Genomic DNA, 26,302 nt, shown 5'->3' on the forward strand with positions numbered 1-26,302 from the left:
GTTTGCCGATGATACCACCATCCTCTGGCACGACTCTGATGTTTCTCAAATGGAGGCCAATATACGTGTAGATTTGTTAAAAATAAAAGACTGGTGTGATGCAAATTTTTTGACATTCAATGTTTCCAAAACAAATATCCTTAATTTTAAATGTAATACAAATGATATATGTTTAAATAATGAAGCCATCAACATGCCACCGTTCAGTAAGTTTTTGGGTCTTTCCATAGACAAGTTCCTTAAATTTGAAGACCATATTGTGAATGTATGTAGAAAAGTCTCATCAGGCTGCTACGCCCTAAGGGTTATCGCCACCAGACTTAATTTCTCCATCGCCAGATCTGCATACTTCGCGATTATCGAGTCGCACCTTCGATATGGAATTTGCTTTTGGGGTTCATATTCAAATTTACTTTTTAGTTCAGTGTTTGTACTCCAGAAAGGGGCCATTAGATATCTATGTGGGGCCAAGCCTCGTGATTCATGTTGCCCGCTTTTTGTAAGTCATAATATTTTAACCCTGTGTTGTATTTTTATTTTGGAAACAGTTTTCTTAGTTTTTAGAAAATATAAACAGGAACTCCACTTAGGAAGCCACTATAATACGAGACAAAATTATTTGTTGAGGCTACCCATTTCTCATTTTGAACTCTTCCGTAGCTCTATCATACAGGGTGTCATTGAAATGGTGTAAAAAAATTCGGGGGGTGATAGTACTCCTAAAAATTTTAAAAAAAGTTCCTATAACTATAGGGCGGAAAATGCATATTAAGGGAGTTAGGGGCACTGAAAGGGTAAATTTAAAAAACGGTTTTTTGAAATTGTAGGCTTAAAAAACGAGATAAAATTTCGAAAAAAAATCCTCTGCCATAAATTTTGACCCAAAATCAAATGGTGATACTGAAAAATAATTTGGAAAATCGGAAAGGGTAGTTTTTGCAAGGGTAGGGGGTTAATTCGTGAATAACTTTTTTTAGGTTATTTTTTTCGCAACGTGGGTTCATTTTTTAAAAACTACATACTTTTTCCTACAAAAAAGGTACTCTTGTTGCACATCGCCCAGAACGATGGTTTTCGAGAAAATTGAAGGCAAAAAGTTTGCTCTGATGGGTTGCTAACTGGTTAAACAACATAAACCTATGAAAGTTATGGGGTTTCAAAAGTAAACACGTAGTTATTAAATAATTAATTGAAAAATCTAAATTTTATGATTTTTAAAACATCTTATTGCTTTAAAAAACGAAATAAACCAATTACCAAAATTCCTTATTAAAATAATGCATTTCTTAATTCATTCATAGTAAATGTTTAAAGTGACCACCATTCATTTCAATGCAGACATCTGCTCTTCTTCTCCATGATCTGCGTACCCTGTGGAATATCCCTGGGGTTGTACGAATTTGATTGGAACAGTCGATAATGCGTTGACGTAGTTGCTCTTCAGTATTAATCGGCACTGAGTAAACCAAAGTTTTCAAGTGGCCCCAGAAATCTAATGGATTAAGATCTGGTGATCTTGCTGGCCAAGCTTGTGGACCACCACGTCCTATCCAACGCCTCTCAAAAACTTGGTTTAAATGATTCCTCACCGCTAGCGGAAAATGAGCTGGTGCACCATCATGCATAAAATACGTGATCTGCCTCTGTGCTATGGGAACTTCCTCCAAAAGTGCTGGTAGATCATGTATTAGAAAATTAAGGTAACTTTGACCATTTAGCCTAAAATGTTTATTATTATAAATAACAAGCGACTTTTCAAAAGGTGTCAAATTGACCTCGGGGGTAGAAAAAATGGTCCAATAAGTCTATCGCCAAGAATTCCCGCCCAAACATTAACTGAGAATCGAATTTGGTGTCGACTTTCCACAACAGCATGAGGGTTCTCATCGGACCAGTGATGTGTATTATGGTAATTGAAAATTCCATTTCTTGTAAACCCAGCTTCATCCGTGCATAAAATATTTGCCAAAAAAAGGGGTTCTTGTACCTGTTTTCTTAATAACCAACGACAGAAGATGACTCGAGCGGGATAGTCTGCCGGAGCAAGAGCTTGTACCCTTTGGATGTGATACGGATGCAGGAGTTGAGTCTTAAGAGTCATCCACACAGAATGGCGACTCTGGCGACGATGTTTTAAAAATCATGAAATTTAGATTTTTCAATTAATTATTTAATAACTACTTGTTTACTTTTGAAACCCCATAACTTTCATAAGTTTATGTTGTTTAACCAGTTAGCAGCCCATCAGAGCAAACTTTTTGCCTTCAATTTTCTCGAAAACCATCGTTCTGGGCGATGTGCAACAAGAGTACCTTTTTTGTAGGAAAAAGTATGTAGTTTTTAAAAAATGAACCCACGTTGCGAAGAAAATAACCTAAAAAAAGTTATTCACGAATTAACCCCCTACCCTTGCAAAAACTACCCTTTCCGATTTTCCAAATTATTTTTCAGTATCACCATTTGATTTTGGGTCAAAATTTATGGCAGAGGATTTTTTTTCGAAATTTTATCTCGTTTTTTAAGCCTACAATTTCAAAAAACCGTTTTTTAAATTTACCCTTTCAGTGCCCCTAACTTCCTTAATATGCATTTTCCACCCTATAGTTATAGGAACTTTTTTTAAAATTTTTAGGAGTACTATCACCCCCCGAATTTTTTTACACCATTTCAATGACACCCTGTATATGGAGGTAGAAAGCTGTTTAATAAACTTCCACTAGAAATAAGACAACTTAAGACTGAAAAAAGCCTACGTACAATGACGAAAATATTTCTTGCTAGTAAAGCGTACTAAACTATGTAGCACCTAAACTATGGTGAGTTTTTTAATTATTAGCATTTAAGTATTTTTTAATGTTTTATATAATTTTATTTATTTTAAATTAGTTTCTCGTTTTTATTCCTTTAATGTACAGTCTATTGGCTTTGTCTACAACTTCTATGTTTATATTGACAATAAAGCATTTTTGAGTTTAATGAGAGAATAGGTGACAAATTACTTAGGCCTATTTATTCTGTGGATTAACGCATTAAATAGTTACTTTTTGACACAAAAGTGTAAAATGTTTTGGTTTGTCTTCAAATTTTATATATTTCCTTTTTTTGGGAATTGAGATTTATTTTTACATGGTGACAGTGATTATTAATGGGGATTGTGGCTGCCATATTCAATGTCCTTTATTATAGTTTTTTTTTTAATGAATACATATTATGATATATTATTATAATAATATACTCATGAAAACCCCCTATCTCTATATTTAGTACCAACTTCTTTTGATAAAAAGTAATTATGTAGTCAGAAAATTGGAATTATATTTTTTAAAATAAACTTTTACATTAAAAATCATCTAGCTGTCTATACTTTATGCCTTTAAAAAACACAAGTTTTACTTATAAAAAAAACACACTTTAGATCCTGAATGTAATATTTATTAATTTGTTTACCTCGTATTTAGTTATTATGCATATTAGGAGAGACTAGATAAAAATTAACAAAAATAAATGTTTATACTAAAAACTAAAAATCATCCGTTGCCGTTACCAGATCCCCAAGCTCAACTATTACCTCTTCGTCCTGGTAATTTAACGCTAATTGGTATTTCATCTCAATTTATTTCACATACGACACCACAATCAATAATTTTTTTTAACAATCTAAACAACAAACATAACCTTTTTCTGGACTTCTGTATGACCAAAAAAAAATAACCCAAGTGCAAAACCGGGTAATAACTGATAAATACCAAACGTGAATTAGCTGATTCGTGACGTCACGTTTTGCTCTACTTTGGTTCAAACCAGAATCGTAGAAACGCATTGGTAAATACCAATTAAGAACCGTTCCACGCTGAAAATCGGCTTTTGCTTTTTCTCTTTTGCTTTACTATATTAATTTCTATATCTTTTTCCTATTTAATCGTTTTATGTATTATTATTTAGCCGTATATTAGTTCTAAGCTTTTGTATCATTGCACCCCCAGTCTCGAATTGAGTTTCTTTTCATTGGTATTTTAAGTTTAGTTATATTGAAAGTTATCGGGAACTTCCAAGGGCGGCGGCATAGATATATAAAGGAGGGGAGATATAATTGTTTACATTTTAAGCCGATCAAAGACCTCTCATATTACAAAGCGACGATGCCATAACTCTGCTGCGGCAGCGGTTTCTTCAGAAAATAAATTTTGTCTCCTTATTGTCGAGACCCGACACACGCACGAATATTTGTTTACAAAAATCGATCCGACAACGCTGCACCGGCGTCACGTTGTCGGCGTAGGAAAAATAGTACTATTTCATTCATGTTTGTTTTTGCTGTGTTGTTCAGCTGCGGTTCGTTTTTGTTTGTATTTGGCGTTTTTTCGATAACTTTAGTGATTTTTGTGTTTATAGACCTTTATGAAGACATTAAGGCCTACCGCACACCGGCAACTTTTTAATCTCGGCGATTAAATAGTTTAGTCACTAAAAATTATTGCAAATCTATTTACAACGCCCAATGATGACTGAATAGTTGCTCCGCAACCTCAGTCGAAATGGATTTCCTAGAAACAGCGTGCGTTTGTGCTTTGATTTTAAAAATTTAGTAATAGACATTAACGATGATGAGATTTAAGATAAGTAAAAGACTTCTAGATGGGCAATTTTATAAATTGTTCAGCACTTTGAGGGAACATCCAAATAATTTTTTTAATTATTTCCGTATGAGTATACGAAGCTTTGATGAGCTTCTGGTGTTGATAGGTCCTCATATTTCATACCAGAATACACAATTACGAATGGCTGTGCCGCCACAGGAAAGATTGGCCGTAACTCTAAGGTAAGAAAAAAACTCATTTTATCGAAAAATATTTATTCCGAAGAAATATATTAGTATTATAAGCATTTAATGTAATTCAAGCAGAGACGACATTTCTGACTCATCATCAATTTGCTGTTGGGACGTATTTGCATAAACCTGTACCTGTCCTGCGGAAAAGTCTGAAATATATTGTGCTGCAGTATAGCTTGGATTGCGATTGCTGCTTTGTATAACATTGTTATAACCTTCTTGGTGGTAGGAATATGTTGGCGAGTGCAAAGAACTATTTCTATCATCTCCATAATGTGATCCTTCTGCACTAGTTGAAGGAATATTTACAGCAAGACTTTTGGCAGTATTTTGGTGGTGCAAAGCATTTGCTTCATGGGGAATTTGATTTTGGCCGCTTCCCGACATACGAACGCGTCTTATCACATTCAGGATTTCCGTTCGTGCAATGAATTTTTGGTCTTCATTAAATTTTTTTAATGTAGGGAGTAGAGACAAAAGAAAATATTTATCTTCGTCAATTTCATTCTCTGTATCCTTTTTTTCCCTCAAAATCTGAAGCAGAGATTCCTAATATGTTTTCTGATGAGTTTTCTTTTGGTAAATTTTCTTTCTAGAATGGTCAGTCTTGGCACCAGTACGAAGTTGCGTAGCTTCACTAGCTTCTGATTCTTCCTCTCTGGTTTCTGTGTTATCTTCCACATCATCAGTACCTTGTTCGAGACTGTTGTAAATAATTCTGCTTTCTATAGAATCCCGCAGAAATAAAAGCTGCTCAAAGTAAAGATATTTCCTTCTCTTTTTAGCCCCAGAACCAGAGGCAATATTCTTTTGAGCATCGTACTCTCTTTTAAAACATGTCCTAAGATTTTTCCATCTTTTTTGTAACTCGTTACCTAAAAAAACATTATGTATATGATATGATGTATAAAACATGATGTATATTAGACAATTTTTTTTAGGTATTTAGCAACGGGAAATAGCTTTGCATCACTACATTATGAATATTTACTTGGAATTACAACGATACGAAAAATTGTAAAAGACACATGTGAGAAACTTTGGGAATGTTTGGTGCCACTCTATATGCCAAAACCGGATCATGATGACTGGATAAGAGTTTCCAATGAGTTTAATGAGAAAACACAATTTCCCAATTGCATCGGAGCAGTAGACGGGAAACATATTAGAATAAAAAGACCTGATAAATCTAGGTCCGAATTTTTTAACTATAAATCTTTCTTTTCTACTGTTCTTCTAGGCATTGCAGATTCCAATTATAATTTTATATATGTTGAAGTAGGATCTTATGGATCGACAAGTGATTCCAACATATTTAAAAAATCGGCATTTTCGCATTTGCTTGACCAGAAGGAATTAAATATTCCGAATGAAAAAAATCTTCCTAATTATGAAAATGGAAAAGCTATGCCGTTTGTGCTCGTGGGAGATGAAGCTTTTGCTCTCTCAAAATTCGTTTTGAGGCCATATCCACGCAGAAATTTAACCGTAAAACAACGAATCTTTAATTATAGACTTTCGAGGGTACGTAGAATGATAGAATGTACATTTGGAATTTTAGCCAACAAGTGGCGTATATTCCACAGGCCTCTAGATACCCAAGTTGAATTTAGCGACTCCATTACAAAATTATGCTGTATTTTACACAATTATGTGAGAAAACTTGATGGACTAAATTTTGAAGACACCTTTTATGAATGTCCATTGGAAGATATTCCTGCTCTTGGACTAAGGAGCAACAATAAAGGGTATACAGTTAGAGATTATATTGCAAATTACTTTATTTCTCCTCAAGGGTCTGTTCCTTGGCAATATGATAAGATTTAAAAATTTATGTTCTGGTCTTTTGTGAATATTCAGGGTGTTTTTTAAGTTGAGGTTTTTCTTTTAACACTAAGTATATAGAACGCAAGAAAATAAGAACTTTTATAAGAAAAAAAATTTGTCTTAAATTGTCTTGTTTCTGAGATACAGGGTCTTCACGTTTTACATTTTGCTAACTTAAGCACACTGTATTTTGGAGGAAAGCAATTTCGATGATAAAAAATGTGATTATAAAAAACTTTATTTTTTATTTAAATGCAATGAATATTTTTATTATTTGGCAGAACAAAAATTTGTAATTTTTTAGGCCATTTTTATTTAACATGTTTTTTCATTCATAACCGAGAAATCGATTGTTAAAAAAAAACTGTTATAATTTGTGTTTTAAAAACGACATTTTGTAGGTCAAAATAAGAACAAAAGTTCCTATAAACAGATGACCTAAATTGCTTAGTCTCCTAGCAAAATGAAAAATGTTTACACCCTGTATCTCAGAATCAAGACCTTTTTGGACAAAATTTTATTCTTATAAAAGTTTTTATTTTCTTACATTCTATATAGTGTTAAAATGTAAACCCCAAATTTAAAAACACCCTGTATATGTTTGAATAATTTTGTAGGTATGTTGAATCTGTGACTTGATAAACATAAAATAATTTGGTAAAACTTACCTTTTTCATTCTTTTCCTTATCCCCAAGTTCATTCCAATTCTCAATGAATTTTTCACATAATTCAGTCCATAATTTTTTCTTTAGATTTTTATCTGAATATTCTTTTTGTTTCGTATTGTACAATGCTGGTCGTTTTTCGACTTCAGTAATAAACAATTCAACATCTATAGCAGCCATTTTTGTTGTAATTTGCCGGCTTATTGACAAATATTAACTACAAACAACTTTTTTCAAAGCAAATCACCAGTGAGCGCGATCCCGTTTAAAACAAGCTTGTTCTATTTTATCAGCAACTGTTTCGTCTCTCAAAGAATCCAACAGGTTGGAATTATTTAGTTGCCGCAACTAAATAATCACCTGTGTGCGGCAGATCATAAATATTATTGTGTTCTATTTTTATGATTAATAAGTTGCCTATCTAAAGTTGCCAGTGTGCGGTAGGCCTAATGATGGTGCATCAATGTGTGGTGTGCAAAAAAACGGATTTTGCTAACCCGGATTTGATATTTCGAAGGTAAGTAAAACTGGATTATTTGACCTCCGCCATCTTTCTGTTTTGTTTTAAGGTGGCATTCCGATCCTGGCAGTCGCGACTCGGCTGCCGCAGCCGACTGCCGCGACCCATTGAAACTGCTCGGTCGCGCAAGAATTACCATTCGGATAGAAGCGACCCTGTTTCCCAATTTATAGAGTCACTTAGTACTAGACCGAAGCCACTGTGAATAATTGTGTGTGTTCGTCGTGTTTAAAGATTGAAGCAAAACTATGTCAGATATAGCAAAACAAGAACTTTTGATGCGGCTACTGGAGGACGAAGAAGAGGATGATGATATAATTTTGGTCTTACTATCTGCCAAGAGAAATAAAATTGATTCATTTTATACATCAAGACATGCTGAAGGCTGCTTTGAAATTTTAATAAAACGGCACTTGAATATCAAAGACGCAAAATTCAGAAAGTATTGCAGACTAAATAAAACACAGTTTAGATTTGTACTCAGTTTAATTCAAAATGAAATCCAACCAAAAAAAACAAGGTTCGATTACAGCTGAGGAAAAATTATTTCTTACTTTAAGGTAAATATGTAAGGCTATTATTTATATCATTTGACTCATTATAATAATCGAAATTAAAAGTATTCGAGTTACTTAAGTTAATTGCCGTAATGGGTAAATTAGTTGTATTCGAATTGCTCAAGTCACTAGCTTCAAGGGGCGAATGAGGCGACGAAACAGAACTTATTGGAGAATATGAATTTGATGATAAATACTCAGAGCTTTGGTGTAACAGAGAACTATTGAAGGTATTGCTGGAACTCTGGTTTAGACTCTTTAAGTCATATTCTGCTAAAATATTGAAAACTTTAGTTTTAGCTTGTATTCTCAACGCAGGAGTAAGTTTTGTCAACATTGTCCCAACATGTGAGCAAAACGATTTTATACCATCTACATCTGGTTCATCTATTTGGACTGCATTTGACTGAGATTTCAGATCCTGAATTTCAGCTCGTCTTTGGATATCCCTCTCTTTCCAATAATGTAATAACGCCACATTCATAGCATTATTTTGACCTACCTTCTTTTTTTTGAAAACGGCGCCGGCCGTTTGTTGTTTCATCTTTATCAGTCGTATCTGTACTGTCTGTTTCTTCCGTTACACTTCTATTTGCACTTACGACTGTTATTTCACTGTCCATTTCTATTTCATTATTCTCTATTTGTGTATTATTATCGTCATTATTATTATAAGGGTTTTCATCATTTAAAGCATCGTTTTCACCATGATCAGCATCCTGAGAGTCTTCAATATTACTCACACTTTTTCTTTCTGCTGGGATTTTTTCCAAAAACTGCAGTCTTTCAAGCAAAGGCCATTTTTTTGGTTTGCTACCCGCTGCTGATCCAGTTGGTAATTTATTTTTACGTTTGATTCGTGCGTAAGAATCTCGGATACATTTCCACCGTTTTTTGCAATCATCACCTAAAACATAAATTTTATTTCAGGTTCCTGGCAACTGGTGAAACATACGCATCATTAGAATTTATGTATCGCATATCAGCAAGCTATATTAGTAGAATAATCCAGCAAGTTCTGAGGAGTTTAAGAAATAATTTAGTACCAATATTTCTTGCCAACGGAAAATCAACTAAAGGGCGCAGCCAAACAATTTTGGAATAGGTGGAATTGTCCGAATTGTTTTGGAGCCATCGATGGGAAGCATGTACGTATTAGAGCTCCAACCCACAGTGGATCAATGTTCTTTAATTACAAAGATTATTTTTCCACTGTGCTGCTGGCTATAGTAGATGCAAACTACAAATTTGTTGCTGTCGATGTGGGTTCGTATGGAAAGGAAGGCGACAATGGGATATTTCAAAAGTCAGCTATGGGGAAGAAAATTATTTCTGGCCAATTTAATGTGCCTCAACCAGCATCTTTACCAGGCACAAATATCTTAATTCCACATTTTTTAATTGGCGACGACGCTTTTGCATTGGATGTCAACATGATGAAACCTTATTTCAAAGATCATGTTCGAAGCGATCGTGCTAAAGCAATCTTTAATTACCGTATCTGTCGAGCTCGAAGAGTCTCAGAGAATGCTTTTGCTCTGTTGAGCCAAGTATTCCGAATTTTATATACACCTATTGCAATTAAACCCGAAATATGTGATGACTTGATTATTGTTCTATGTTGCCTCCATAATTTACTACGGGATGCGTATTTAGAAAATAATGGTGTCCCATTTTACCATTACGATGAGACAAAACCCAAACCTATACAAAACATGATTTCATTGGCTCGCAGGGGAGGATTTTCAAACATCGCTGGATTTCAAATCAGGGATACTCTTAGAGATTTCTTTAACTCAGAAGTTGGAAAAGTAGCATGGCAAGAAGAATGGATAAGTAGAAGGAATTGAATAAATGATTTTTTTTGGCAAATATATATTATTTCTTAAACAGGGTTTCCCACGACGAACTGGGGCGATCGATTTCTCGAAAAGTATGATTTGTGGTACATTTGGAAAATTTGGCAACGTCGATAAAGGGTAAAAATCTAGCTGTTAAAAATATTTTGAGTAATGCAGTGTTGTCGCTTCTATATAAAACCGGCAACGTTTTTCTTATTTTAAATGAAACACCCCATATATTTTTTATCATTTAGAGTCTCCATAAAAATTTAAGAAATCTGGTATACCATGTTATGGCCTACCTTTAACTGTTTTTGACAAAATGAGTTGAACATCCACTTTTTTAGTACTTTGTCCAGTCATAACTTCCAAACTATTTAAGCTATTAAGCTAGAAAGAAACGGTTTTCACTGTCCTATCCTAATTTTTAAAGATCTTAATGTATGCAATGACAGTTGTCATTGCCAAAAATTTTAAAAATTAACATCTGTCATATTATTTTTTTAAAAATTATTTAGCGAGCTTTTAAAAGTTACGTGAAATAAACGTGAAAACCATTTATCTTAAACTCTAACTTAAATAGTCTTAAAAAGTCTTTTTCGAAATCCTAGCAAAGTTTCTAGCAAACGATCGCCGCAGTTCGTAGTGGGACACCCTGTATACTGGCATTCGTACATAATAAGATCCAAATTTTTTAAATAAAATATGCTCTTAGTTTTGGCATTTTCCATTATAATCAATAAATTATAATAATAAATGAAAATAAAAACATAGCACTTACTTCCAATTGCTCCCAAATATTTTCGCGAACGGTACTGTCCTTATACGATTTTAGTCGGAAATCATATAGAGGAGGATTTTTATTAATCATTTCAATTAAATATTCATCATCTTGGTCATTAAACGTGGCCATTTTTGCTCAGTCACTGATTGAGTCGCGCGACCATACTGCTCTTGAAGCGGTCTGGCGGCGCTGCCAAAATGACGCGCATGCCGCGTTCATTAGCGGCGCGACCCAGTCGTGTACATCCAAAGGCTCTCCATTCAAAAGCATACAAAGTTACAAAGCAGTGTGCACGGCAGCGACTGCCATGATCGGAATGCCACCTTTAAGGGGTTCGACAGTGGCGTAACTGGCGTACGCGTACCTATTAATTTAAATTGAAAACAAACAGCAGTTCGATTTGTTCAATTTGTTGTTTTAGTTTGTAAGTTAATGAAAATAGAACCGCTAATTAACATAAAAGGCGTGAATTTATTTTTAAAATTTAAAAATGAGCTTATAAACAACAATCAATAAAAAGTATAAGTACACTAGGCATAAAATTAGACCTTCCACTTGCCTTGCTAGCTACCTGTCTCGCTACTTACTAATATATAATCTTGTCTGTCTTTGCATCCCTTTAGGGAAAACCTCAATAAACCCTAAAGGTAGGATCCCTTTACGTCTGTTGGGCCTTATTTGCTATAGGTATTTTGCTGCTATCAATTTAATTTAAGAGCCCATGGATTGATAGGTTTTATGTATGTAAAAAATACTATAGGTATTTATAAGTAGTATACCTAAAACCTTACTATGTTCTATACTAGACTAGGGGCTATTTTCCTAACACCAACTAATTATTGAATACTTTTGCAATAATATTAAATTTTCTTAACTGTATTTTAGGTTTCCAGTAACTCCTGAGAGGCGGGCTAAGCGGATATCTATTTTGGGTTTGTCAAACCAGCATATTATAAAGTATGCCCATATTTGCTCAAACCATTTTGATCCAAGTGATGTTATTGTAACAGAAATAATAGGTCGAAGACCAATAAGGCCATGTGCTGGTCCTCAGTTTGATACCACTGTTTTTATAGAGCCTCCCTCTTGCAGGTAACAATAATTTTTATTATACCTAACCTATATATTATTAGGTACCTATCTAATAAAAATAAATTAAGGAACTCTTACGTAAGTAGCTTTATTATAAATAGTAATAATAGTTTGTGATTTACAAAAAAATTTAGGCCTGCTGATTTGGAAGGGGCTATGGAAGGATTTATTAAAAACATTCCTGAAACAAATATTATTGACCCCTCTGTAAAACCTAAGTAGTTTAGTACCTGTAAGTTTGTAAGTATGTTATTGTTTGTTCATCGTGAACGTAACCATGATAAATGCAGAATTGTCTTCCAAAGCAGCTTTATCAATTTCTTTTGATCGGACTGCTTCGTGTTTCCGAGTAATATGATTTTGGTATGTATCTTCCAAGTTACAGCGGTTTTGAATGTTAGATTTTAATACCGATTACAAGTTGCGCACTGATCTTTTTTTGGCTTAAAAAAAGAAATATTATAAGATGTGCAAAAAATTTTTCTATATGCATGGGAAGAAACTGATTTAAAATTATTCTTTAAACAGTAGGCCCGGTATAGGTCGTACATCTTTGAGATTGATAGCTTACGATCTAAATAGAGTCGTTTTGAAGATTTTCGATTGTAATGACTTTCCATTGTTGGAAAACTTTCAATGTGGGCCTTTACAATATCTATGTCAGAATCGGAAGTTTTATTAACAAAAGCTTTTTTTCCTCTTCCATCTTCACCTTCGAATACACCCAAAGAATTTCTCTTTTTAAAAGCTGTCAAAATAGGACCATTATTTATATTAAGCATTTTCATAAAAAATTATTGACAAATTCTTATCTTGTTAGTACCTTTATAAAAATGGTATTTTGTTGCATTTGATCTTATCTTGCTATTTTGACCTTTCCTAGGTCTTCGACTTTGAGGCTCCTCTACATCAACATTTCTCAAAATAAAATCCATTTTGCGCTCATAAGCTTTAAGTCCCCAGTATTCTTTACAAATTTGTTTTCTATCGTCTTCATCAAATATGGTGGTGCACTTGAATCTACATAAATTCCCACAGGAGCTATTTTGAGGAGTTTTTGCCGGTTGTACTCTCCCTTTGGTTGTTGAGTATTCTAGAGATTTACTCATGTTTCTTTTATTTTCGTTTCTATTCCATTTAGCTGGATCACTTTTCCTCCATCTTGTTATTACTTTCTTGCAGCGATCATTATCGTAAGTTTTTGTCGCTCTCTTCCTTAGAAGACGATGCCTTAAAGAAAAAAGATCAAGTGAAGAGTCATCTGTTTCTTCGTCTGATGAGGAATAAGGTAGATTCAATAGATTTTTTCCTATATTTTGATTTTGATTATTTGTTATAGTAGCTCCGATCAAAAATCCGCTAGTTTCATCTACAATGTATTCTGTAACATTTTGATCAGGTTGTGGAATTGCTACAAATAAATTTTGTACTGTACTAACTGTTTTAATATTTGATATTCTTTTAAATATTGAAAAAATCTGAAAATATTGACTTAGTGAGTTTTTGCTGCAAGCCGACGAAATATATTTAAAAAGCCAATATCAAAGAAGAATGAGGAATTTATTTTTGAATATTAAAATGAAATTAATGAATATATCTTAAAATTAACATTAAATGGACAGCCTGTTGTTAACTCCAACAGGAAAACGGGGTTTTTAGGTTTTCTAATTTGTATACAAAGTTTACAGGAAATGTATAGATATTTAGTTAAGGAAAACCATTTTCTTAAATTCATCTTAATGTATAAGTTTTCACAAGATTATTTGGAAGTGTTTTTTGGAGCCTTAAGAAGCAAAGGCGGACATAATAATAACCCAACAGCTAGGCAGTTTGAAGCTGCCTACAAAAGGTTATTAATTCATTCCGAAATTAGGGCTCCTAAAACAGGGAATGCCATAGATCTGGAATCGGTGCCGATTTTAACCTACGGATCAAAACCAAAAATTTTGAATGTAGAGAGAGAGGAAATACTGGATGATGAATTTAAGGAACATATTCAAGATAATTCGTTTATAACGTCAAATGCATGGAATTTAACTTTGTATAGTGAAGATATTGTTTCATATATAGCTGGTTTTGTAGTAAAAGGCTTAAAAAGGAGCTTAAACTATCTCAAATGTATTGAAGCACTGGAAGCTTCTAATGGAGAAGTTCCCTCTCAGCTACACAAAATAGAACTAGAAGCATAAATACCAAAACAATTTTGTTTCGTAATGGATGGATCAAAACCAAAAATTTTGAATGTAGAGAGAGAGGAAATACTGGATGATGAATTTAAGGAACATATTCAAGATAATTCGTTTATAACGTCAAATGCATGGAATTTAACTTTGTATAGTGACGATATTGTTTCATATATAGCTGGTTTTGTAGTAAAAGGCTTAAAAAGGAGCTTAAACTATCTCAAATGTATTGAAGCACTGGAAGCTTCTAATGGAGAAGTTCCCTCTCAGCTACACAAAATAGAACTAGAAGCATAAATACCAAAACAATTTTGTTTCGTAATGAATAATTTATTATGTTTATATTTTATTTTGTAAGCTTTTAACTTTTATTGTTTCTAGCATTAATACAGACAGCATGTTAGTATTAAAAAATATTAAAATATAAGCACAAAAAAAGCTTAACTTGCCAAACAAATCACCGTTGTTCTAAAGCATTAATTCAATCATGCTTACTTTATCACTGTTTTCTTTTTGGGCAAGGGCTTTATATATTTACGGAAACCTAAATTAACGTAAAATAAAATGAATTATTTTTTATGTTATTATTTAGGTATGTAGACTTTAATTTTGAGAAATATATCCTTTTTTTTTATTTGGTCGTTTAAATAAATATTAACAATAAAATTGTAATAAAATACTTATTATTTATTTTTTTGTTTTATTTTTACTTCAGTTTTGTAGAATATATTAAACGATGTCATAAAAATGTTGATAAAGAGCAATATACATATAAAAAAAACAATAGTTGTCTTAGAACATTGAAAGGCTAGAAGTAGCATGCCGTGGAACTATGGGCAGGTTTGTTTGCTTGCAACATCTCTGATGCAATGATGCCAAATGCTTATAGAGAAATGGCAATAATCACTTTATAATATCATAAAAATTTTTAGTTGTTTCCGAAGGCTCAAAACAATACTACTGCTCCCTATATTTTTTATTTAATAAAATATCAAGCATTTTTTTAAAATAATTTTGATAAGATACACTATATCGAAGTCAATATATGTACTTTAAATAAATGAAAATAAAGTACGAAGAAACGAGAAAACGGTAATGGCATCGCAACGCCGCTCGATCGCATTGTTGATGCCACGGATACGAGCACTCTCTACCAGTGACGTCGTCAACAAATATTTACCTGCTAAATTTTAATTAATTATTATAGAGTTTGAGTATAAGTAATATTACCATTTATGAGCTATTTATGTGTTTTTTTAACGGACTTCATTAGAGGAAGGTCCTAATAAAAGGCAGCATTTTTGTCAAAGCATTTTTATGGAAATTAAATATTTTATTAATATAATATTATAGATTTCTTAATAAATCATGTTTTAAGACACAAATTTTTAACATTTCGCAAAATGTTATTGTTATTGTTATATTGGACAAAACTCAGTTTTACATCACTTATTTTATATCACATAATATATACTTCTATGGTGCTGACTTTTTCAAAGGGACAGTATTGCTTCAGCGGTAAGAGTTAAAACTACAAGGATGTTGAAATTGTGAAGGAGTTGCAGGTTTTTTATAGGTTATAAGATTTTTATTATGAGTATTTAGCCTGTACAATGGTTTTGAGACATTTAACAGTGACCTATATAATACCTAATACCAATTATTATATCATATTAATTTATACTAAAAAACAAGGAGTACCTATGAATAAAGACTATGTACAATAGATTAGATTAGATAGTTTATTAGTAGGAATATACAAACAAGTACTTTTACAAGTCAAATAAAATATGTATGTTGGGCTTTCTGGAAAATCATATTATTATTTCTTAAGTATTTTCATAATGACTTGAGACATCTAATTCAATTTCTTTGGCGCAAATTTGTTTGTTGCAATCTTCGAATTTTAATTTTTTGTTCTTTAATTTTTTTTCCATAATTTGGTGAAAAGTGATTTAGCTTTAGAAACGGTGGAATCATCAGTGCTTAGGTCCTCAGGATATCATTTTGATTTTAGCCTAGAATAATATACATGAAAATATAGTATTACCAAAATTAAAAAGGAAAAATTAAAAAAAATGTATTATGATAATCCAATTTATTCCAATAATTGCATTTTAATTAAACAAATATAACACAATAAAATACTACGAGTATATCACTTTTAAATAAGATATATAGAATAGGATGATACATAGCATAAAACTAGTAGTCTATTTTGAGTGTATTTTTACCTCTTCCTTGGCAGGGTCAGGGAATGTGTAGCAGTTAAACAAAAACGGCTTGGATGAGAAATAGTAATTGTTGACCTAGACCCCACGGTAACTATTAATCTCAGATGCAGTTATTGTTGATGATGAATGATCAGATCTGTAATTATACAAAATTTGGTGTATCAAGAATATTAATCTATTTTAATTATCCATACTTGTCTATATTAGATTCACTGTTTGTACTATATACCATTTTGGAAGCTAAAGAATTTTTTGCACTTTTCAGGAAAACTACCCATGCAGCTTTGAAGGGTAAATCACTTGGTAAATTAACTGAATTATCGGCTGCTGTGTTTTTAACCAGTGCATCAGAAATCCTAGTAAAAAAATAGTTTTACACACATACCTAATTTAATAAGTATTAGATATAAATAAAGCTTATACGAGTAACACTAATACTTTTTGTAACGATTTTTTTATGCTAGAAAAATATATTTAAAAAAAATTACCTTTGAGGTAGAGCTCATTTTTTTAAGTCTGGCTACTGATAATATTATCTTCCTTATATAAGAAATCACTTCTAAGGATGTGATCTGAAATATTCTTTTTAATTGTGTTGATTTCCATTAATGAAATCCATTGTTCCCTTTGGGCATATATTAATATTAGGCAATCTATAATAAGTATTTGATATTTAATCAAAAAGCAAAAAAAAATTACAGTAATAAATTAATATGTGGTGCCAATTACTATATATATTATTGTAAGTTGCAATATGGTAAAACAAAAAAAAATTATCGACCAAATTTTAAGGAAAGACAAAATTAACTTTATACATACATATCAATATCTAAATAAATTTCAAAATTCTTTAGGCAATAAAAAATTAGTAATTTCATCTATCTACCTAATGTCTATATTAAAAAAAACATAACTATATATAGATAGGTACATGGGTATTTTGCCTTCTTTCTGCCAAAACAACAAAAAAAAAACATACACCCTGTAATAAAACCAGGGACAAAATTCTAGTTTTATATTTTTTATAGCCTATTGATAGATGAATATGTTCAAAAAAATATTTAGATTTAAAAATATAAATATTTTGGTATTTTACGCACACTTTCACATTCAAGTTTTTATTAGGTTTATATCTATAAAATCCCCTATTCTACGTTTATGATGATGGTAACCCTATGATGTGATGTTATGAAAGTATCGGTACTTACTTGTGAAAAGATCGGCTTGAATCACCTTTTATCATGATGCGGCACAAACGACACAAGTTTTTGCCATCCTAGCAAATTAAAAAAAAAACACTAAAATGTGGCCTTTTTCCTTTTTAAACCAAAAATGAATGAAAATACACGAATCCCGAAAATAAACAAAGAGGCCGTTTGACAGATGACACTACGCGTATGGCTCAGACGCTTATGCTCCGGTGTTGTCGCTTCAAATTTTTTAGAAGCAGTTTTAGGGATAAGAATGTTAATAATTTTGTTTTTTTTTTTTGCTTAAGGATATTATATTTATTCTTAAAATAGGTTAATTGTGGTATTTATACTTTTTATTTTAAATCTTGCTATAAAATACAACACAAATAATTTAAATTAACGTTATAATGGTTGTTAAAATATAGCTAAAAATTTCCTCCGTTGGAAATTTGCGTCGACTTGACAACTGAGAATCGGCAAATATGTTTGTAAACAGAACACCCCTCTTGCCCCTGTGCACATGTTGGACTCAAACAAAGTTGTTGTTTACTAATTCTAGCCTTTCAATGTTCTAAGATAGTTGTTTATATGTCTGTGGTAAAAACTAATCATTTTGTTAGTATGCTTTCTTAAAATCAAAATAAATTAAATCAAATTTTGATAAACATTATTAGCTACAAGGCTATAACGTAGACAAAAAAACCTATGAAATTAACCATATATGTAATATAAAACTGTTTAAATAGCCTTTCTTTTAAATAACTCTTTAAACCTAAAAAACAGGCTTTCTACAATTTTAAATAAAATATTACTGCCACTGGTTGCCCGGTGAGAGCGCGATGCCGTGGACGCGGTGTCGCACGACTGCTTTTTTTTATCTTCGTCTCTCTTATGTTAAATATTGAATTCTCTCTCGATTTGATATCTGATCGCAAACAATAGGAATTTATGAATGAAATGTTATATCTCCCCTCCTTTATATATCTATGGGCGGCGGTATGTTAGTGAACTTTGCAAATGTTCCTCGTATAATGAACAGTTGTTGTGCGCAGCCTGTAACGCGTAGTTTCGTACCCGGTTTACACGCATCCTATTTTTACACTAATTAAAATTCGATACTACGAATTTATATTTTTAAAAAAACTTTTATTTCGTTAATAACTATAATACGGGTAAAATAATAATAATACATATATAATATGGTATGTTTAAAACAATGGCTTAGCTCTGACTGAATTGGTGAATTAAAAGCGAAAGCATAAAAAGTAAATGAAATTGCTTATACAGCTAAAAATGAATTTAACAATAATAATGATTTTATAAGATGAAAGGGGTGTGTAACTCCTCCCTCTTCAGATTGAACTACATGGTCTGGCGGGGTAGTTGAATAACGTCCTGCTGGGGTGCCTTCTGTATCAGGAAAGGCAGCTTTCGGTCTCAGCTTCTTGTACGCAAAGTAGCTAATGGCAGCTACTAGTGTCAGGTATATAAGGATTGTCCAAATACTGGGGTAGCGGATTGCGTCATGGAAGGACAACAGCTTCGGTTGATTATGGAGAATCTGGCTACGCAGTTTGTTTAGGTCATCTAGTTTGATCTCGTCAATGTGTGCGCTAAGTGTGGGTAAAATTTGGGCGTTTACATTAAAGTCAGGAAACAATATGGGTTGATAATTATTGTTTCCTATTGATTCATGGTTGAAGATTATTACTTCTTGATCAAGTGCGATTTGGCAGTTAATTGGTGTTTCAAAGATTAAGGAACCTTGAAGTGTGATGAATTCCTCTTGGTCGTAACATTCTAAATGGAGGGTTTCCTCGTTAGGAAGGCCTGCAGCATATTTATTAGAGAAGTCTAGTTGGTTAAATATTGGTTTGGAAACTTTAACTTCAACTGGTTGGCAGGTTGATTGACCTCGGTTTTCCAACAGCTGTACTGCACAGGGGCTGCTTGGTTATATCTCTTGTAGGTATGTTTTGTCGCAGAAAAAGAATTTCTCTTTAATCTGTTGACATTCGATTGCCCGATATGAGAAATGCAACTCATTTTTTGGCAAAAATGGATTTTTTGGTATTATAACCTTAAACATGCTCTGTTTATAAACTGGTAAAGAGTAAAGGTGAAAATAATTAAAATCTTTTTGATTAGTTATTGGAATGCGAAGAAGAAATGTAATTTTATTATTTAGGACAAAACTATCTAGTTTAATTATTTGTTCATATAATAAGGTATTTTCTAATGAGACTTCTAAAGGAATATGCTTTACATCAAGTAACTTTTGAATTCGTTTCAATTCACTAAATAAATCTTCAGTCTTAATTATACTGGGGTGTAAAATTCTTAATTTGGAAAATGTTAAAGCATTTTCGATATCCTGTAAAATTGAATCGATTATTTCATACAAATTAATTATTTGATTTAAAACATGTTTAATGTAATTTGTTTCTACTGCTTGTTCAACTTGATGCAATTTTTCATCTAATAGTCTCATGTTGCGATTTATCTGTTGAATTGTTGTGTTAAACTTCTTAAGTAAATTAAAGGAAATTAAATTTTCTTTCTGAATGTTTAAACCTAGCGTTTTCTGATTCTCTTGTAAGTCTTTAATTAATTTTTCATAACGTTCTCCATCGGAGGCGTCTAAATTACCCGTGATGCTTTTAAATATTGAACCTATACCATTGATAAGTAATCGCACGATTCTGTGTGGGTGTGGTACTATTTCTTTTAGTTTCGTTTCGACTTGGTCTTGTATGATCGTTAATATTTTCAAATAGTCAGTTGTTTCTGATTTATGTCCCGTGTTATTATTTAGGGTATTCGTTACGTTGGTTACCTCTTTGTTTGGAGTTTGTTGACTTCTGTTATTAAGGGGTTAAGGTCATAGTAATGTATAATAGTATGTGTGTATTCTTCAATTTTTGCTTGACCTAATTTAAGTGGTAATAGTCCAGGGCTATCTGCTATTTATTCAAACTTGTTTTGGTCTCCAAGTCTATATGTTACTTGTAGAAATCTGAAATGGGATGGAAAGGACAAAATTAGTCAAAACTATATTTTGTTTTTAAAGGTCGTTTTAAATTAGATAGATGGATTTTCTCTTGGTTTTCTAAATTAGTGTGAACTATTTTTGAGGGTTTGTCAAATTTATCACTGGTTTTTTGCCTAGTATATTTTTTAGGATAAACCATTTGGTCTTCTACAAATATTTGGAGATCGTCTTTATTAACGTTAACTAAGCAGCAAGTTTTTTCTTTGCATTTATTAGTTGTTCGCTAATATGAGAATACAACAGTTTACTTTTTTCTTTATCACTGGATACATAGTCACTGAGAATTAATTGATCTAATTTGATGTTAAATACATCGTCAGATGTAATATGGCCATATCTCTGACCTGTGGAATGTAAAAATTATTCGGAATACAAAACTATATTTCTATACTTTATACTTGAATGATGCCTGTATAACTATTATTAATCAAATATCAATAGATAGCGATCTACATGTCTTTTTAAAAAACAATGAATTGGAAAGTTCTGATTCATACAACTTAGAGGATGAAAATGATAGTGATATTTGTAATCGAGTAATACTTTTAATAGACCAAATAACTTTGCTTATTTTAAAACAAAAACGTTATTGCCCATCAACTATTTGATGGGCAAATTTGAGCAACAAGAAGTGTAATGTCTTTTAATGTATATTATATCCCCTTGCGCATATGAATTGCTTAGAGATTATTTCAATTTGCCCACCAAGAGGTACCTACAGTTTCTTTCTTCTAGCTGTGATGTGTGTAATGGTATTACTGGCACTTACTAATTTTTTGTAATCCCCTCTCAATCTTCTGGGCCATTCATAAAGTTTGTAGTTGGTTATTCAACCATTATCTCGGGCGCCACCCTCAAGTTTAGTGTGGATGAGAGACTACGGCCTATCGGGTAGCCTTTAAACAGTGGAGAAGGTAATCCAGGTCTTCTGTGTGAGTAAAACAATAGGCAACATTGTAACAAAATCACATTTATTCATCCCCAAACCTAACATGTCATCTCTTTGCTAACACTTCTCAATAAGCCTTTCATACGGTCAAATTCAATACGGTACGGTGCGGGAAGAGAAGAGCAGGGGTGCAATGAAGAAACTATGACGGTAAGCAAAATCTAAAAGCGGGACGGTTAATTATGGCAGTGAACAAACGGATCAGATACAGCTCAGAGAAAATAAAGCATGAAACGGTCGGCATTACTCGGAATGGTAAGCGGTAAATCACGTAAGGGTCCAAACCGCAACGCGGTGTATCCTCTAGATAGTAGGAATAAGGAGATAATGTCCAATGAAGGTAATAATGTCCAATAAGTCCAATAATGTCCAATGAATTTTATCTCGGTAACGGTCCTAGACACTTAGCCCCCTAGAACTTTTTAAGGAATACACGTCTGGCACGCAACCCCGTGTATCCTGTAATCACTAGGAATAGGAAAAAGGGATTTGCCTACCTTCTTACCTACTATACTTACATGCTGGCAATATCGATGGAGTGAAAGAGCTGGCGGCGGCGGAGCGATGTTCGGTACTGTGGGGCTTACCTCGGGTCGGTTATTGCTGGCGCTTCGGTCGGTCTTCCCGAGTGGTAGCGGACTGCGGACTCCCACTGCAGGTCAGTGCATCGCGTTATGTAAAGAACGGACATGCGCCGTACTCAGTAAACGCAGTAACAGTAGTGGTGGTACGTACACAAACGGTGCTGAGTATTAGACGTGATGATAAATTAATAATTAACGCGGTCGCGCGTTTATTACCAAAAGGGAAACTTATCTAACTTTACTGGGCAAAGCTTAGTTGTCACTATGAATCTTGAAAGTTATTAATTTAAATTGGAAAAAGAACCTAGTAATTCTATAGATAAATAAGAGAATTACAGAAAATTTAGTAACTTCGTTACACACCACCTTCTCTTCGGTAAAAAGAAAAATTGAATAACATATTTTTTTCTAAAGCTAAAATTAAAAAGATACAGATACCAATTATCACGGAACTTAACTACCTAACCTAACTTATATACTAACTCCCCCAGTGGTAGACCTTTGGAAGGCGGCGTGGATCGGGTCGGAGAAGTCCAGTTGAGCAACGGTCTCTTCCTGGCCGGAAGACCTCACCTCAAGTCTGGTCATCGCTCGGTTTATTCTTAAGGTCGGTGATACTACGATGGTTGGTGGTACCTCAGCCGGTCTTGATGCTGGCATCCTCACCAACGTATTTACAAAAGGGTTTGTCACTCCAAGAAACGGTATCAACGGTCTTATACTCGGTCATTAATAATGTCCAGGACATCCACATAAGCGGCAAGGTGGCTTTTGACCAACTCATGAAGTTGTCGGTGAGTGTCCCTTTGATGGCGGTACCTGTGAACCACAACATCATCATCACCTTCATCATCACCACTGTCATCCATCCCACTCGTCCGCAGCGGAAACAGAAAAGTAGCGGTCGGTCGGAGCAGTCATCCATTGCGAGGTTTGGGGCCGGCATTTCGGAGGTGGCTTCAGCCAGTTCCTTTTTCAGGTCACAATCATGCAATTCCAAGATGGGTGTCAACCTCGGGTTGGTGTCAGCATGGTCGGTTTTTCTTTGTATGTTCGAGCTTATTCCCTACCGGAAAGAGTAGACACCAAAAAAAATCCATGAGTAGCAGGAGATAAAGGGGAAGGAGGGGAATAGAGAGAGAAAAATCAGATGGTCTAATCATTTATTACTATCATCCTTCTCTTTTACTTTATACAGATCGGGAGTTAGTCAGTAGATAAATCGTAAAAAAAATAAATAGATATCCAAAAAAATAATTAACACAGCTTCTTTCACAACCAAGGGAATGATCTCTTTGACGATTGTAACCGGGATCGCCGTCCTAAAAGCCTTTGCGGATAGCAATATGAACCCGCTGGCCATTGTCTCGCTTTAAACACATTCGAAACTTCTGGTATTTCGCTCCATCTCGGATCCTGAGAGGTAGACGCCTCCGCAGTGCCTCTTTGTAGAGAGGTGACCACTCGGTACAAGCTCTATTATTTTCGGCCCACTCTGCCAGCTCGTTTTCGGTTGGCAACGGGTCGAAAATGAACGTGGGTGCGGTCGGTCCTGAAGGACTGGCAGGCGACGGAATTTGGTGGAACTGAGGCACTGGTAACTCTATTTCGGTTCAGTCCTCTTGGTTCTTCATCACTCCCTTCTCTTTCCACCATCGGTGTAAGTCTGGATGAAGGTTCAAATTGTCCGTTTGTTTCACATACTCCTGGTTATCACGGCGGGTAACTTGTTCTGTCAACAGGTGTATGGGTGTGGTAGTATCTGCAATGGGCAGCGTTGAAATTTGTCCCATAACTGCGGAGATGTCTGTGGTGGAACGGCGGTGATCGGCCAGATTTTCCGGTTGGCATGCACCATTTCTACAATCATGGCCTCTGCCTGTTTTCGTTGCAAGCCATCCTCGTAAGGGGTGTGTAGTGGCAGCGGTCGGTTTCGTTTGGCCATTTCTTCTTATTGATTTGACTATAAGAACGAAGACGATGATTATACATAAGCAGGCTTAAGGTCTTTAATATGAATCCGGTGCAGTGTTTTACCGGTACCATTCTTTAAATCATTAACTGCCGGAGAGGTAACTTTAGTCACAGTATACGGTCCGGAATATTTCGGTGCTAACTTGGCAGTAAAACCCCTAAAAGCAATAACCCCGTGTATCCTATGGACACAAGGAATAGAAAAAAGAGATTTGCCTAACTTCTTACCTACTATACTTACATGCTGGCAACAGCGGCGGAGTGTAAAAGCTGACGGCGGCGGAGCGATGTACGGTACTGTGGGGCTTACCTCGGTCGGTTATTGCTGGCGCTTCGGCAGGTCTTCTCGAGTGGTAGCGGACTAGCCGACTGCAGACCCAGTGGACTCCCACTGCCGGTCAGTGCATCGCGTTATATATCGCGGACATGCGCGGTACTCAGTAAACGCGGTAACAGTAGTGGTGGTACGGACACAAACGGTGCTGAGGTATTAGACGCGATGATAAATTAATAAATAACGCGGTCGCGCGCTAATTAACAAAATAGAAACTTATCTAACTTTACGGGGCAAGGCTTAGTCACTATAAATCTTAAAAATTATTATAAATCTTAGTAATTCTATAGATAAATAAGAGAATTACAGAAAATTTAGTAACTTCGTTACATGTGTCACCAAATTCTGACTTAAATAAAACTAACGATAATAATAACATTGTAACACCACTAATTATTTAAACATTGTATCCATTTCTTTAGCACCGACTGAGAAAGTTGTTAATTTATTAATTGATGAACTTTATATAACTAAAAGACTAGACTATAGGGGAATAAGTCTTACTGGTGTTGCTTCAAATAACAATTCTTTAGCATCAACCGTCTATAAAAGCATTAAACAGCATATATTTTTTAAAGATTTTTTTCTTAATATATTTGTGGTACAGAATTATGACTCTCTTTATAATGCTATGTTCTATATTTTCGAATATTTTAATTAATGATTATGTAAAAATGAAAAACAATCAGTTTGCTGTACAAAAGAGTTTATCAAAAGATAAAAACAAAAAGAGGAAATTAGAAAACATTTACAAAATAATTCTTTTAATTAATATAAATAAGTATATGTAGGTTTAAAACTCTGTTTAAAAAGTAAATTTTTTAAAAAGTACCTAACTTATTATAGGTTCCTAGTAAGTTTAGTATTTGTCTGTCTATATTTTTTGATATCAGAATTATGTATTATTTATGTGCTTTATTATTATATAAATTTAATATTTAGGAATATCATGTGCTAATAGTAGGCTGTCAAAAAGTGATAAAAATGTTCTAGTCTTTTCCTTTATCAGTAAGTCTAACATCAATAACCAATCATATGATGTTTATTTAGCAGCCTTTAAGAAGATTATTTTTCCTTTAAAATGTGACATGAATGCATAAAGGGAAAGATTGAGAGGAAAGATGATAGGATTGCTTTTGTGTTAGTGTAGGTAGGTACCTAATTGAGAAAAAAATATATAAATTATAAATATCTCCTTGTATACTAAAAAAAATTAAAAAAAAAATAACTTATTTGTTCATAAAAATGTCGAATAGTAAAAATTGTAAATTCATTTTATCTGGAAGTTGTAAAGGTATAATGTTAAAAAAAACTTACTTTTACCCCCTGTATAAAGCCAATTAATTTTAGTTTAAAAAAAATGGTCTAATGGCGATATTCTAGAATAAATTTACTATGTAGCACTAAAAATAGTACCTACAGTATCGGACAAAAATAGAGCGACGATATAGTTTTTTTCTTTTATTAAAAAAAGCAAAAACGCAAGAAGAATTAAAACTCAATAAAACAAATACACTCATTAATAAACATATATTTTTTACATAACATACCAAAATTCTTCCTTATAAACAAGATCATAAAAAGAAAAAAAAAAGTTAAATATTTCTATACGACAAAAATTAAGCGACGCTTACAATAAAAATAAAAGAAAACATTATCAGATTGCGCCCTTAATATTTAG

This window comes from Anthonomus grandis, chromosome 7 (assembly GCF_022605725.1).
Source record: "Anthonomus grandis grandis chromosome 7, icAntGran1.3, whole genome shotgun sequence".
NCBI classification, from domain to species: Eukaryota; Metazoa; Arthropoda; class Insecta; order Coleoptera; family Curculionidae; genus Anthonomus; species Anthonomus grandis.